General features: G+C 45.4%; 1 long non-coding RNA gene across 1 annotated transcript in view; it reads left to right on the top strand.

Moving 5' to 3' along the window:
* The first annotated feature begins 1,212 nt into the window (after positions 1-1,212).
* Positions 1,213-15,910, top strand: part of LOC116535164 — a 57,685-nt gene continuing 42,987 nt past the window's right edge. Inside the window, exons 1-3 of the long non-coding RNA XR_004262069.1 lie at positions 1,213-1,440; positions 1,979-2,191; positions 2,368-2,496. This is a non-coding gene — a long non-coding RNA (uncharacterized LOC116535164). The remainder of the gene's footprint in view (positions 1,441-1,978; positions 2,192-2,367; positions 2,497-15,910) is intronic.

The raw sequence follows: 15,910 nt of genomic DNA, 5'->3' as shown, positions 1-15,910 counted from the left end.
AAAAAGAAAGAAAAAAAAAAAGAGAGGTGGAATCATACCATATTTGTCTTTTTGTGACTGGCTTATTTCTCTTAGCATAATGTCCTCAAGGTTCAACCATGTCATAGCATGTGTCAGAATTTCCTTCCTTTTTGGGGCTGAATAATATTCCATTGTAAGTATTTTTCACATTTTGTTTATCTGCTCATTCATTGGCGGGTTGCTTCCACTTTTTGGCTACTGTGAATAATGCTGCTATGAACATGGTGTACAAATACCTATTTGAGACCCTGCTTCCAATTATTTTGGGTATAGACCCGGAAGCGGGGTTGCTAGAACATATCGAAATTCTATGTTTAGTCTGCTGGGGAGAGGCCATATTGTTTTCCTTGCCTCGTTTTTTTGTATTGCTGTCTGATACTCTACAGTAGTTCATTTCATTTGTCGTCACTTATAATCAATGCTGCAGTGACCGTCTCTGGACTTGTCTCCCTGTGCACGCAGGTGAGTCTTTCTCTAAGGTAAACACCCACCACACCAATGCTATTGGGTTAGCAATAGTTTTGATTACCATGTTTAATTTCACATTACAAGGGGTTTAGTCTTCAGTGCCAAGGCCGCCATCTCCCATGATCTCAGTCTTTCATTGCTTTTGCTGTGCCCCAGTGGCTCTCCCCAGGACAGGACAGAGCCACCTCCCCTCACACTCCCACTTCCTACCCATCGAGAGGCAGGAATACAGACCCCACAGCGAGCTGGCCCAGCTTTCTGTGTGTCCCGGGCTGCCTCAAGCTCCACCGTTCCCCTCCTTTAGTTGTTAGGATCGGCAACCTGAGGGTCGTTCTTCCATTCAAACAGTTTGTGCAGTTTCTGCCACCACATGTATTGCCCTCGATAGTGTTTGCTTAATTGATGCCATCCGTCCAGTAATTCCTACCTCGGTTCCACCTCTTCCAGGATGCCTTCCCCGCTTACGGCCACCCGTTCTTTTCTCTTTCTTTTCTGGACTTAATAATGACAATAATAATAAATAATAGTTACTCTTTATGAGTTCTATTTCAGGGATGCTCACGTGCTCCTTCCAAATCCTCACAAAGCCCTGAGAGGCACATGCTACGGTTTTTCATATTTTACAGCAGAAGAAACAGGCAGGGAGAGGTTGAGTAACTTTCCCCAAGTGACCTCGCTGACAAGGGGCAGCGCTGGCTCCAAGCTCACGCAGTCAGGCTCCGAGCATCCTGCTTTTGCCATGCTGGCTGTCTGAGCCCTTCGCTTTGTCACAACATCATAAACTGCCTGGCAGTGCCTGTAACTCCCGGCGAGGTCGGTACCCTTTTCAAGAACCGCGCTCTTTTCCTTCCTGGTGTTCTAGGCACACAGCTGTGCCGGCAAATGCTCTGGTCTTCTCAGTCCCGTTACTCTCTGTGAGGAAACCTGCAGGCTGTTTTCCAGGAAAGAAGGGTAAGTAATTTCCTGTCATTAGTAGAAGCGGCGAGGGAAAAGGGATGTTGTAAAGGCAATCTCTCTGTTTGTGAAAAAGAGGCAAGGAGACACAGCCAACCCAAGAGGCAGAATGAGTCCTCGATCCTCATGTCCAAAGGACTGCTTGATGAGTGTTCATGTGCTGAAAATGTTTTGATACCTGTAAGGATCAGGTATCAAGTGATACGGACGACACAGTCCTCAGCCTCCCCGAATCACAGTGGGGAGACTGGGCGGTGAAATGCAGTGACAAGACAGTGTGATTCATTCCAAGGTCAAATCATCACAGAGTGAGGGTGCTTGATGCTCGTGTGTATGTGTGTGTGTGTGTGTGTACATGTGAGTGCATGTATGTGAGCGTGTGTGTTTAGATGAATGTGTCCTTGCCTCTGTGTCTGTGCCTAAATGGTTTTATCAGGAGAGTTTTTCTAAAGAAGCCGATTGTATTATCTGCTGCAATGTAGTGGATTACTCAAAACTTAGCAACTTAAAATAACACACATTTGTCATTTCACAGTTTCTGTGGGTCAACATTCCAGGCTTCCTTGGGTACCCTACCTCACCCCTCGCAAGGCCGCAGTGAAGGCTGAGGTCTCATCTGAAGGCCTGGCTGGCAGAGGAGGATCCGCTTCCAAGCTTTCTCATAGTCATTGTCAGGATTCAGTTCCTTGTGGGCACCAGCTTCCAACACACCAAGTGGGATAGAGCAAGACGGAGCCAGCGTAGTGAGGTAACCTCACTTCAAACAGACATCCTGTCACTTTCGCTATATTCTATTTGTTAGAAGTGAGTTGGTAGGTCCGGCTTACACTGAAGGGGCGGAGCTTGCACAAGGGTGTGAACAATAGGAGGCAGGGACCTTTGAGGGACATTCTAGAGCTGCCTGCTACCCTGATTCTTCAACAGAGTTTTTATGCATGACCAGGAGCTCATCAGCTGAAGAAGGATCATAAGAGGCTCTGGGCGGCAAGAGGCCAGCTGGGGGGGCCCAGACTTGGAGGAGAGCCTGCAGCATCAGGGAAAGAGTGTGGCCATGTGGGGTGTGTGTGTGTGCGCATGTTTGTGGCATGTGTGTGCACACATACACACACAATTCTGCGTACATAGTTAGAAAGTTAGAAGAGAAAGAACTAGTATTTGCTAACCCAGCAGTCAATAATAGTCAACAATAACATAATTGTACACAAAAATAACTAAAAGAGTGTAATTGGATTGCTTGTAACACAAAGGAGAAATAGTTGAGGGGCTGGATATTCCATTCTCCATGATGTGTTTCTAATGCACTGCATGCCTTTGTCAAAATGTCTTACGTACCCCCAAATGTATATACCTACTATGGACCCAAAATATTAAAATACAAAATTTTAAAAAGATTTCATAAGAGAGAGAGGGTCAACTGGGGAAACCCCAAAAGGCTTTTAAGGGTGGGGGATGAACATGAAAGAAGGCTGAGGAAAACACTCCTCTAGAGAAGTCAGAGAACCGCGTACTGAATACTGATAACACACGGGCACTGCGTTAAGCAATGTATATGTTCCACCTCGTGCAGTTCTGTAAAAACCCTAGTATTGTCTGTGCTGGATGCAGAACGAAATGCGTGGGGAGCTTCTGGCAGCTTCTAACATGGCCCTGAATGGCCTTCTCTCCTGCGTGTGCTTCGTGTAACTCCCCTTGCTCAAGTGTGGGCCGGGCCTGGGTGACTTGCCCCAAACAAATGGAAGGGGGCAGAAGTTATGAGATGTCAATTCTATGGTAAAGTTATAAAGACTGATTTATTTATTTATTTTTTGAGATAGAGTCTCCCTCTGTCACCCAGGCTGGAGTGCAGTGGTGAGATCTCGGCTTACTGCAACCTCTGCCCCCTGGGTTCAAGCGATTCTCCTGCGTCAGCCTCTTGAGTAGCTGGGATTACAGGCACCTGCCATATCTCATAACTTCTGCCATCTTCCACCATGCCTGGCTAATTTTGTTTTGTATTTTGAGTAGAGACAGGCTTTAACATCTTGGCCAGGCTGGTCTCGAACTCCTGTACTCATGATCCACCCACCTTGGCCTTCTAACGTGCTGAGATGACAGGCATGAGCCACCGTGCCTGGCCATAAAGACTGATTTCTTTTATAACTTTATCACGTAAGTGAGGTTCCTCTGGCACAGTCTCTGGCTTTTCTGCTGTGGCTGCTCCAATGAAGCAAGCAGGAGAGACCCATGTGGCAAGGAACTGAGGGCATCTCCTGTCAGCTGTCAGCAAGAAAGCAAGGCCCTTAGTCCAACAGCCCCCAGGGACCCGAATCCTATCAAAAACCACAGGAGTGAACTTTGATGTGGATCCCTTTCCCAGTTGAGCCTTCAGATAAGATCATGTCCCAGGCTGACACCTCGATTGCAGCCTACTGACAGAAACTGGGCCAAGGACGAAGGGAAGCCATGGCTGGATTCCTGACCTATAGACATGGTAAGATAGTAATTGTGTGTTTTAAGTCTCTAACATTTGAGGCAATTTTAAAGTGCCGCAATCGATAACTAACACAGGCTCAGAGAGGTGGAGAGACTTGTCTGAGGTTACACAGTTAAGATTTCAAGCCAGGTGTGCTGATTCCCAGCTCAAGGCTCTTTAGCACCACCCTTTGTGCCTCTAGGGTCTTGATCACAGTGGCCTTAAAGGCTTAACGCAGGCTGGGTATGGTAGCTCACACCTGTAATGCTGGAAATCATTCTTGGGAGGCTGAGGCGGGCAGATTACCTGAGGTTAGGAGTTCGAGCCCAGCCTGGCCAACATGGTAAAACCACGTCTCTACTAAAATTACAAAAATTAGTTGGGTATGGCATCGTGTGCCTGTAATCCCAGCTACCCCGCAGGCTGAGGCACAAGAATCGCTTGAACCCAGGAGGCAGAGGTTGCAGTGAGCCAAGATTGCACCACTGCACTCCAGCCTGGGTGACAGAGCAAGACTCTGTCTCAAAAAAAAAAAAAAAAAAAAAGCTTAACACAGATGTGTAGCCCGTTTTGAGACAGCAGTGGGAAGTCGCTGAAGGTTTACGGCTGTGATATGGGATAAGAGAAAAGCCCAGTCTTCCTGAGCCTAATGTCTAGGCTCCAGCCAGTGAAGGCCAGCCTGGGGGCAGGGACATCTGAATCATGAGGCTGAGACCTTGGAGTATTCTGAGGACTTGAACTGAAGGTCAGAGGCAGAAAAAAATACACTTCCTTGCTTTCCTTCCGTCAGGGTTTTTTGAAAAGGAATGCATCTTCGGGGGACAGGCAAGGAGAGGGACTGAGCTGTGTCAGGGTGCTTACTGTTTTTTGGTGATAGTAACAGACACGGGGGAATATCTGAGCTTGGACAGTCATTGCAGCGGCTCGATCACGACACATACCCCCCTCTCCCCCACAGGCAGCCTCTCTGTGGCCACCTGCAGCCCCCAAATGACAGCCGCCTGGGAGTCTCACGCCTTTCATTTCCTTGTGACAACAGAGAGGAAAATAGCTTTCCGGACTCAGCCCGACACTGATAATTAAAGGAACACTTTATCACCAGCAAGGGTGGAAACACCCACCAAGGGCCTTCCAGCAAAAGATAAAAAAAAAAAGCCTTGGTCCCACCAGTCTCTTCTCTTCATATGGAAATAGCAGACTGGTTTGTGAGCCCCAGCTCTGTAGATTTCTTCTCTACATTTCTGCAACAGGGATGCAGAGGACACACTTCTCAGGCTAGGAGCTTAGGTTTAGTTTCACGTTTCTCCATGGACCCGAATCCCATGTCCTCTCCATGTCTTTGGCTCCCTGAAGCCATCGTGTTAGATAAGCCCTAGGGTCGTTGCTGAGGGGTCTGCAGACCCAGGCAAGGCCCAGGCGTCATCACTGGAGTGTAAGAGATAGGGCTCTGGACTCAGGCCCAGACGCCAGCCACGGTTCAGGCATTTTCTAACAGTGTGAACCTGGGTAAGTTACTGGACTTTTCTGAGCCTCGGTTTCCCCACCTGTCAAATGGTAGTGTGCATCATGCAGGTGATTGTAAAGATCAAAAGAGATTTTTTTTTCTGAGAGAGGGTCTCGCTCTGTTGCCCAGGCTGCAGTACAGCGACTCAATCACAGCTCACTGTAGCCTCGACCTCCTGAGCTCAAGAGATCCTCCCACCTCAGCCTCCTAAGTAGCTGGGACCACAGATGTCTGCCACCACACCTGGCTAATTTTTGTACTTTTTGTAGAAATGGGGTCTTACCATGTTGCCCAGGCTGATCTGGAACTCCTGGGTTCAAGCTATCCTCTTGCCTCGGCCTCCCAAAATGCTAGGATTACAGGTTGTGAGCCACCACGCCCAGCCTGGATTAGAAGAGGTGTGGCAGGTGAAGCTCCTGACACAGGGCTGGCATACACAAAGCACTCCAAAAATCTTAGCAACATATCGATGCCAGTGGACACTGTGGGGGAGAGCAGCTAGGCAGGAGGAGGTAGAGTACACCCTGTAATCCCTGAAGATCAGACCCACTAATCTCGCTCTGCTCACCCCAAAGGCTGGACTTCCTCCTGAGAACACCAGCTCTTGGGTCTTCCCCAAATCAGAATGTGTTTGTCTTGCTTGTTTTCTATGAGGGATAATTGATAGTAATGAGGTCATTCAAGTATGTGTGATACGGTCCAGGAATCTGTGCTTGGGGATTAAGGAAACTACAGACTGGTTTGTACTTCTTTTTTTTGGGTGGTTTGAAATGAAAGATCCATCTTGTGGTGTGTGTGTGTGTGTGTGTGTGTGTGTGTGTGTGTGTGTGTGTGTGTTTCTGAATGTGAGATTTTTATTTTGTTTGTCCTTAAAGAGATAATTCTGACCAGAGGCTAACAGAGGAGATGTGATGGAGAGCTCTGTAGTGGGAATCTGGACACTGTGAGCCTCGGGATGTTTTGTCCTGTTCTCTCAGGGTGCACAGCCCCATTCCAGCTCAAGCGGCTGTGTTGATTCCACACCTGTGAGCGCCTTGATGTTGAGCAAGTGGATTTACTTGTCTTAACCTTTATTTCGTCATCTGTAAAATAGGACTAATAATCATCCCCATCTCATATGATTGTTGTGGGGGTTACACTTGATAACTCTCAAGAGCTTTAGCAGAGTGGCAGATACATAGTAGGAGTTCAATAAACAGCAATGCTGCTGATGGTGGGAGGATCACTGTCTCTTAGAGGAGCTCTTCAAAGCCCCCTGCAACTGGGAGCCCAGCACACGGGAGGTGTTGAGGGCACGCTCTCAGGATCAATGGAATGAGGGGAGCAGGACAGGGAGGGGAAGGAGCAGAGTAAGGCTGTGGTCTCAGTTGGTGTTGAGCTTCAGGCTTAGCCCTTGGAGTGGGTGGTGGGTGGGGTCTGCAGTGACATTTGCATAGAGGTGGTTTGACTCCTAGGTCATTGCTCGTAGGCTGCTTCCTGGTGTGGAAGTGGGGCCTCCCTTTTGGAAGAAGGCAATTTATTGGAGAAGAGGGCAGTGAAAAGCCTTTGGAAGCCAATGCTTACCCACCCACAGGACCTAGGGATGGGCGCCTGCCTGGTGAATAGCATCTGGAAGGGGCATGAACAGAACCCTCACACTTCTTTATTCCTAGGGCATGGTGGTGTTTGCTGTTTCTGTGCAAATTTTTATGGGCTCCTGGCCTGTGATGGGGGCAGTGGCTGGCATGTTGCTCACTTACCTCAGGCCTCAAGTGGTATCATTTACCCAGAGTTGAATTTCCTTCATTTCTACAGCCCCGGCAGCATCAGGCAGCGGAAATGAGAAGGTGTCTCAGCCCTTTGCATAGTCCTTCCTGTCCTTTGCCGGAAATGAAAGCAGCCAGGAACATTGCCTGCGCAGAGGCCAGAAAGATGAGATCCTAGCAGTCATGCGAGAAATCACTGTAAAAAGCACATTGCCATGGGGACAGAGACAAGGATATCACCAGGCAGTCCCCAGGGAAGTGTGGGGTCTTGGCAGCCCATCAAAAGACTTCCCAGGGGTGTGAATAGAATGTGGCTCTGTGCTAGAGGTTGAGCAATTTCAATTTAGGAGATTTGTTGTAATTCAGTTCTGTCCTTGCAGATAAAGTGGATGTTAGAGTTTGACAGATGCAGTCTTTTTGGCTAGGGATGCGACGGCAGCGAGTTAGAAGAAAGTGTCTCCGGGCTGGGATGGGAGGAGGCGGGACCCTAGAATCAGAGGAGATGCAGACCTGAGAGGCTGCGTCTTAGAAGTTAAAGACCCAATCAGGGCACAGAGCCAGCAATCCTCAAATGAGGAAGAGTAGCTTGGGAGCAGCTGATCCTTGTAATTGGGGCATGGAGGAGGGGGCCACAGTGGAGCAAATGTCTGGAATGGAGGCTGTGTGTAAACTCATTTTTCTATCCACCCACCCACCCACCCATCCATCCATCTAGCTATCCATCCACCCACTCACTCATCCATCCATCCATCCATCCATCCACCCACCCACCCACTCACCCACCCATCCATCCATCCATCCATCTATCTATCTATCCATCCACCCACTCACTCATCCATCCATCCATCCACCCACCCACCCACCCTCCCACCCATCCATCCATCCATCTATCCATCCATCCATCCACCCACCCATCCATCCATCTATCTATCTATCCATCCACCCACTCATCCATCCATCCATCCATCCACCCACCCACTCACCCACCCATCCATCCATCCATCCATCTATCCATCCATGCACCCACCCACTCATCCATCCATCCATACATCCACCCACCCACCCACCCTCCCACCCATCCATCCATCCATCTATCCATCCATCCATCCACCCACCCATCCATCCATCCACTCACCCACCTGTTCATCCATTCATCTGTCCACTCACCCACTCACTCATCCATCTACCCACCCATCCATTCCTTACCATTAATTTAAAACAGTAAAAACTAATTAATTCATTCATATAGAAAAATTCAAAGAGAACAAAAGGATAAAAACTAAGTCCCAGATCTTACTCACTTCGTTTTTCTCCCTAGAAAGAAACAATTGTTAGTTTCTTTTAGTTCCTTCCAGAAATATTTGGTGAACACACACACATACCTGTGTATACATATGGTAGCATCCTATACTTTCTATGCTGTGCCTTGGTCTCAGCATGTCTTAAAGACAGAGATGGCAATCTGTGCCAGCAAAGCAAGCTTCAGGTGGGCCATGCATCTTTCAAGAACCCAAGTGAGTGCAGATAATCACAGCCGCAGGCTTTGAAAAGTTCTGCCAAGTGGCTTCATAGAAATCAAACATCAGTAAGATCTAATTTTTCACTTTCTGTCTAAGTAGAGACAGCTGGAGTTTCATTCATCTGCATCACTTGGTTATAAATGGTTTTCTTTCCTGCTTCTCCAATCCCGAGTATAAATTTACGGTATTTTCCACTGATGTGGCTGAGTAGTGACTAGTTTTTCACAACAGAGCCATTAACAACTTACCTGTTGTTATTTTAACGACGTTCACGCCTATTGATGAAAGAGGGCCCCCTTTATCCAAATACATAATTTCATTTTCATGCCCAATTCATTTTCCCCGACTTTTATTTTGAAACATTTTAAACCGATACAAAATGTAAAAAAAGAATAGCACAATAACCACCCTATATCCTTCCCTTATACTCACCAATTGTTGACATTTGACATTTTTGCCACATTAAAAATTAAAATAAAAATTTTTTTCCAAATGATTTGATAGGGTTTGGCTCTGTGTCCCCACCCAAATCTCACTTTGAATTGTAATAATTGTAATAATAATCCCCATGTGTAATTGTAATAATCCCCATGTGTCCAGGTTGGGACCAGGTGGCGGTAATTGAATCATGGGGCGGTTTCCCCCTTGCTGTTCTCGTGACAGTGAGTTCTCAGAAGAGCGGATGGGGCTTCCCATCCTTTTGAAGCCTCAGAAGGGGCTTCCCCAGTCGCTCAGCTCTCAGTCTCTCTCCTGCCATCCTGTGAAGAGGTGCTGTCCACCTTGATTATAAATTTCCTGAGGCCTCCCCAGCTATGCCGAACTGTGAGTCAATTAAACTGCCTTTCTTTATAAATCACCCTGTCTTGGATATTTCTTAACTGTAACGTGAGAACAGTCTAATACACTATCTGAAAGTAGGTTGCAGACCTGATGACCTTTTACCTCTAAAAACTTCATCCTGCGTCTCCTAAGAACAAGGACGTTCTCCTACATAACCACAATGCCATTATAACACCCAAAAAGTTAATAGTGATATAGCAATTCTACCTAACAAAAAGTCCACATTCAAATTCCACCAGTTATCTCATTATTATTCTTTGACAATACGCTTTCCCCCTTGATCCAGTATGAATCAAGGCTCACCATTGAATTTAGTTGTCATGTCTCTTAGGGTTTTTCAATCTAGAGCGCTCCTCACATTTCCCTCCCTTTGCCTTTTTTCTTTTCATCCCTTATGACATTGACATTCTTTTGGTTTTCTGAGACAGGATCTTGCTCTATCGTCCAGTCTGGAGTACAGTGGGATGATCACAGCTCACTGTAGCCTCTACCTCTTAGGCTCAAGTGATCCTCCCACCCCAGCCTCCTGAGTAGCTGGGACCACAGGCACATCCTGCCACTCAGCAAATTTTTGGATTTTTTGTAGAGACAGGCTGGTCTCGAACTCCTGGGCTCAAGTGATCTTCCCGCCTCAGCCTCCCAAAGTGCTGGGATTACAGACGTGAGCCACTGCACCTGGCAACATGGACATTTTTGAAGAACTGTCCATTTCTCTTCTGGAATGTTCAATAATTTCGATATATCTGAAAACTTCCTTATGATTAGATTTAGGATAAACTTTTTTGGCAGGTGTGATACACAGAGAAATTTTTTTCTCCCCACTACATCACATTGAGAAGCACATAATGTCAGTAACGATCCATTATTGGCCATGCTACATTTGAGCACTTTTTAAAGGTGATATCTGTGGGATTTCTCAACTGTAAAGGTACTTTTTTTCTTTTGTAAGTAATAAGTGAGGCTCTGTGATTATTTTGCTCCCAATAGCCTTTCCCTAATGCTTTTAGCATCCACTGATGATCCTTGCCTGAATCGTTATCTTGGTGGTAACAATTTTCTAGTTCTGTCGTTCATTTCACACTTATTAGCTTGTATTGTAAAAAGAAGCACTTGATTTCCTCTCCACGCTGCCCCACCCCCCCTCCTCATTTTAAAATTTCTTATTTTTAGTATCACTGGTCTTACAGACTCTCCCTACTTCCTCAAGATCTGGCCAGGGGGAGCCCCTTCAAGCTGGCTTCTTTGACCTTGTGACATGCCACCATCAGTTTTTGAGTGCTTTCTTACATTCTGGCGCAAGATGTTGCCCTGAAATGGAATCAGTTATGTCTCTTTTTCAGGGGGCATAGTATTTAGAAGCCAAGATCTGGGTGCTGGGTGAGCTTTCGTGATACTGGAGTGGCATTACTTTTAGATCTTCCGGATAGAGAGCCAGGATATATGTCTGTTTAAACCATGACTTCGTAGTGATACAACTATTTGTTTCTGAGTAACACTGAGTTTCTATTCATTTTCTAAGAATAACTTTTTTCCCTTCATTCTTCAGATTGGGTAATTCTTGTCCATCTCCCCCATTCCATATTTATATCTTCATTCTCCCACAGTGGGAAACCTCATTTTAGTAAAATTAGTATATTGACTCATTTGTTCTATCATACAACATACAAAATACTTTCAGAATTACTGTGCTGCTACCACTATCAACAACAAACGTATTAAATCAAGTTTAGTAACTATACATATATATATGTGTGTATATATATAATATGTGTACACACACACACACACACACACACACACACACACACACACACATTCTAGTTCTCCACCTCAAAGATCTAGAAGTAAGCTTTAGTTACTTGAATCAATTATTTTCCCTGTGGAGTACATTATTTATATTTTCTGTACTGGTAGAATTATTTGTTTCTGCTTGCATTCAATTCTAGGAATAGCTTCTTTCTACTCCTTTTGATATAATTTATATGGTTCCAAAGCAAAACTATATTAAAAACATGCTGGAGAAGTCTCCCTCCCATCTCTTTCCCTTTCACCCTACTCTCATTCACACATTATAGCAAATAATTTCATTGGTTTCTGGTGTGGCGGTACCATATTTTATTCAATCACTCATTCATGGATGGGCATGTAGATTGCTTCCTGTCTTTTGTTATTATCAATGCTGCTGCAATGAATAATCTGTGTATGTCCTCTTTTCCGTAATTGTTTAGCAATTGATATGCAGGATAAATTGTTAAAAGTTGGATTGGTGGGTCAAAGAGTGAATATGTTTGTGATTTTGTTAGATCTTGCCGAATTTCCCTCCTTAGGGATTAACCCATTATGCACTCCTACCAGCAACGTGTGAAGAGTCTTTTTCCCCACTGACTGGTCAGCAGAGTTGGGTGGTAAGTTTTTTTTTTTTTTTTTTTTGAGATGGAGTCTCACTCTGTCAGCCAGGCTGGAGAGCAGTGGCGCAATCTTGGCTCACTGCAACCTCCACCTCCCAGGTTCAAATGATTCTCCTGCCTCAGCCTCCCCAGTAGCTGGGACTACAGGCATGTGCCACCATGTCTGGCTAATTTTTTGTATTTTTAGTAGAAATGGGATTTCAACATGTTGGTCAGGGTGGTCTCAAACTCCTGACCTCAAATAATCCACCTGCCTCGGCTTCCCAAAGTGCTGGGATTACAGGTGTGAGCCACCACCCCTGGCTGGTGGTAAGCTTCTGAATTTGCCCATCTGATAAGGGAGACATGATATATCAGGTTAGTTTTTTATTTTTTTATTTTTTTATTTTGCATTCAGGGGCACATGTACAGGTTCGTTACATAGGTAAACTCGTCACATCATGAGGGTTTGTTGTACAGATTATTTCATCACCCCAGGACTAGGCCTAGTACCCAATAGTTATTTTTTTTGGATTCTCTCCCTCCTCCCACTCTCCACCCTCAAGTAGATTCCAGTGTCTGTTGCTTCCTTTCTCTGTGTTCGTAAGTTCTTATCAATTAGCTCCCACGTGTAAGTGAGAACAGGCGGCACTGGTTTCTGTTCTTATATTAGTTTGCTAAAGCTAATGGCTTCCAGCTTCATTCATGTTCTTGGAAAATATATGATCTCATTTTTTATGGCTGCATAGTATTCCATAGTGTATATGCACCACATTTTCTTTTCTTTTCTTTTCTTTTTATTGCATTTTAGGTTTTGGGGTACAAGTGAAGAACATGCAAGATTGTTGCATAGGTACACACGTGGCAGTGTGATTTGCTGCCTTCCTCCCCGTCACCTACATCTGGCATCTCTCCCCTTGCTATCTCTCCCCAACTCCTCACCCCCCACCGTCCCTCCCCTATTTCCCCCCAACTGACCCCAGTGTGTAGTGCTCCCCTCCCTGTGTCCATGCGTTCTCATTGTTCAACACCCGCCTATGAGTGAGAACATGCGGTGTTTGATTTTCTGCTCTTCTGTCAGTTTGCTGAGAATGATGGTTTCCAGGTTCACCCATGTCCCTACAAAGGACACAAACTCATCGTTTTTGATGGCTGCATAATATTCCATGGTGTATATGTGCCACATTTTCCCTGCCCAGTCTATCATCGATGGGCATTTGGGTTGGTTCCAGGTCTTTGCTATTGTAAACAGTGCTGCAATGAACATTCGTGTATGCACCACATTTTCTTTATTCAATCTGTCATTGATGGGCATTTAGGTTGATTCCATGTCTTCGCTTTGTGAATAGTGCTTCAGTGAACATTCATGTGCATGTGTCTTTATGGTGGAATGATTTACATTCCTTTGGGTATATACCCAGCAATGGGATTGCTGGGTCAACTAGTAGTTCATATCAGGGTACTTTTAACTTTCATTTCTTTTATTATGAACAAAGTTCAGCCTCTTTTCTATGTTTAAGTATCATTTGTATCCTTTATCAATTTTTCTTTCTTTTTTTTTTTTTTTTTTAGAGGGGGTGTTTCTCCTTTTTCCCAGGCTGGAGTGCAATGGCGCGATCTCGGCTCACCGCAACCTCCGCCTCCTGGGTTCAGGCAATTCTCCTGCCTCAGCCTCCCGAGTAGCTGGGACTACAGGCACGCGCCACCATGCCCAGCTGAATTTTTGTATTTTTAGTAGAGACGGGGTTTCACCATGTTGACCAGGATGGTCTCGATCTCTTGACCTCGTGATCCACCTGCCTCGGCCTCCTAAAGTGCTGGGATTACAGGCGTGAGCCACCGCGCCCGGCCTTATCAATTTTCCTAATATGTTTCTGGTCTTTTCTTCCCCTCTTCATTTGGGACATTGTCTCACTCTGTCACCCAAGCTTGAGTGCAGTGGCATGACCTTGGCTCATGCAACCTCCACCTCCCTGGTTCAAGCAATTCCCCTGCCTCAGCTTCCTGAGTAGCTGGGATTACAGGCACATGCCAGCACACCCGGCTAATTATTTTTCTATTTTAGTAGAGATGGGATTTCACCATGTTGGCCAACCTGGTCTTGAACTCCTGACCTCAGGCCATTCACCCTCCTCGGCCTCCCAAAGTGCTGGGATTACAGGTGTGAGCCACTGCGCCTGGCCTCTCCCCTCTCTTTTTTAAGAGTTCTTTATAAAATAGAGATTAGCCTGTATCTATGTGTAAGTACAGATATAGATAGAGACACACCCCTCTCCGTCTCTATATGTAATATATTATTAGTAGGAAATTAATTGCAGCTACATTCTCCTGTTTTCTCAGTTGCCTTTTGAGTTTGCTTAACTTTGTTAAGGTAGTCATAATCCCTATTTTTACTTCATGATTTCGTAGTTTCAAAACTCTGCAGTTAGTTTTAAGATTTCTCTTTCTTTTGCATGCCTATAGTCAACTAATTACCAAGATCTGTTGTTTCCTTTTTCCTAATATTTTTCAAATCTGAGGTTTTCATTCCACAGACCCATGGCTAATATCCTGGCCCTTGTGCCCACTTTGCTGTGGGATTCATTCTCCTGGTTCCAGGTTTTTTGACCCTTTGCAACCTGAATGATCTTAGACCTGTTAATATGGTCTTGCAAGTTTCGGAGGCTCTGTTCTTTGTTGTTGCTGTTGTTGTTTTTCTGAGACGGGTTTTTCTCTGTCACCCAGGCTGGAGTGCAGTGGCCTGATCTTGGCTCGCTGCAACCTCTGCCTCCCAGGATCAAGCAATCCTCCCACCTGAGCCTCCTGAGTAGATGGGACTACAGGCATGTGCTACTATGTCTGGATAATTTTTGCATTTTCTGTTCATTTTTAATAGCACCTGAGAGGCTGGGTATGGTAGCTCACACCTATAATCCCAGCACTTTAGGAGGCTGAGGTGGGCAGATGGCTTGAGCCCAGGAGTTCAAGACCAGTCTGGGCAACATGGTGAAGCCCTGTCTGTACAAAAAAATAGAAAAATTAGCTAGGCATGGTGGTGCACACCTGTAGTTCCAGCTACGCAGGGGGCTGAGGTGGAAGGATCACCTGAGACCAGGCGATCGAGGCTGCAGTGACAGCACCACTGTACCCCAACCTGGGTGACAGAGTGAGACCCTGTCTTAAAAACCCAAAATACCTAAAACAGATTTTCTTGCTGTTTTCTTCAGATTGGATAATTTCCGTTGACCTGTCTTTGAGGTGAATAACGTTTCCCCACATCATTTCTATTCTGCTGTTAAACTGGTCCGCTCATTTTTAATTTCACATAGTGTATTTCAGTTCTAGAATTTCCATTTGGTTATTTTTTTAAGCAGATAATTGAGTTGGTTGAACTAAAACTGCAAAGTCTGTCTCTAGTGGGACAGCTAATATCTCCGTTCAGCTTTCTTTTTTTTTTTTTTTCACCTTTATCTAGGCTGCTTGGAACATGCCCCATGCAGTTCAGCGGTTAGACTGAGATTTGGACAGTGTTTATACATAGAACCCCACCCTCCCATGCCATCTTGGGCCTGTCGCCTCCAGGTTTTCCCTCACTTTGTGGTTGCTCTGAACTCTCTCCCTGGTTGGTTAGGCTAGAAAGACTATGTGTTCTCTATCAGAATTTTAGCTGCTCATGCAGCACTGACTGTGGCCTGACCTCTGGCTAAAAGCCACAAAAATTCAGGAAACGAACCTGTTGCCATTCCTTTCTTCCAAGTGTCAGCTCCTCAGTAGAGCTTGCCAGTTTTTGTTGGCATTCCTCTGCCTTCGTGTAGTTTTGCCCTTCACCCCCGAGTTTGTCGTTATTTGTGGGACAGTCAGTCCAATAGGAGCTCACTCAGCAATGAGCAGAACTCCAAGTAAAAGATGAACTGATTCTTAACAAAAAAGGGAAAAGTGTTTTCTCTTTTCTTTTGTATTTTCTGTTCATTTTTAATAGAAAACACTTTTCTCTTTTCCCTTTTTTGTCAAGAACCAGCTCCTTTTTTCTTGTCCTGTTT

This window comes from Sapajus apella, unplaced genomic scaffold (genome assembly GCF_009761245.1).
Source record: "Sapajus apella isolate SASKATOON/1434 unplaced genomic scaffold, GSC_monkey_1.0 scaffold92, whole genome shotgun sequence".
Classification (NCBI taxonomy): Eukaryota; Metazoa; Chordata; class Mammalia; order Primates; family Cebidae; genus Sapajus; species Sapajus apella.
Note: the sequence above shows the minus strand (reverse complement) of the source record. Positions and strands in the feature narration are given on the sequence as shown.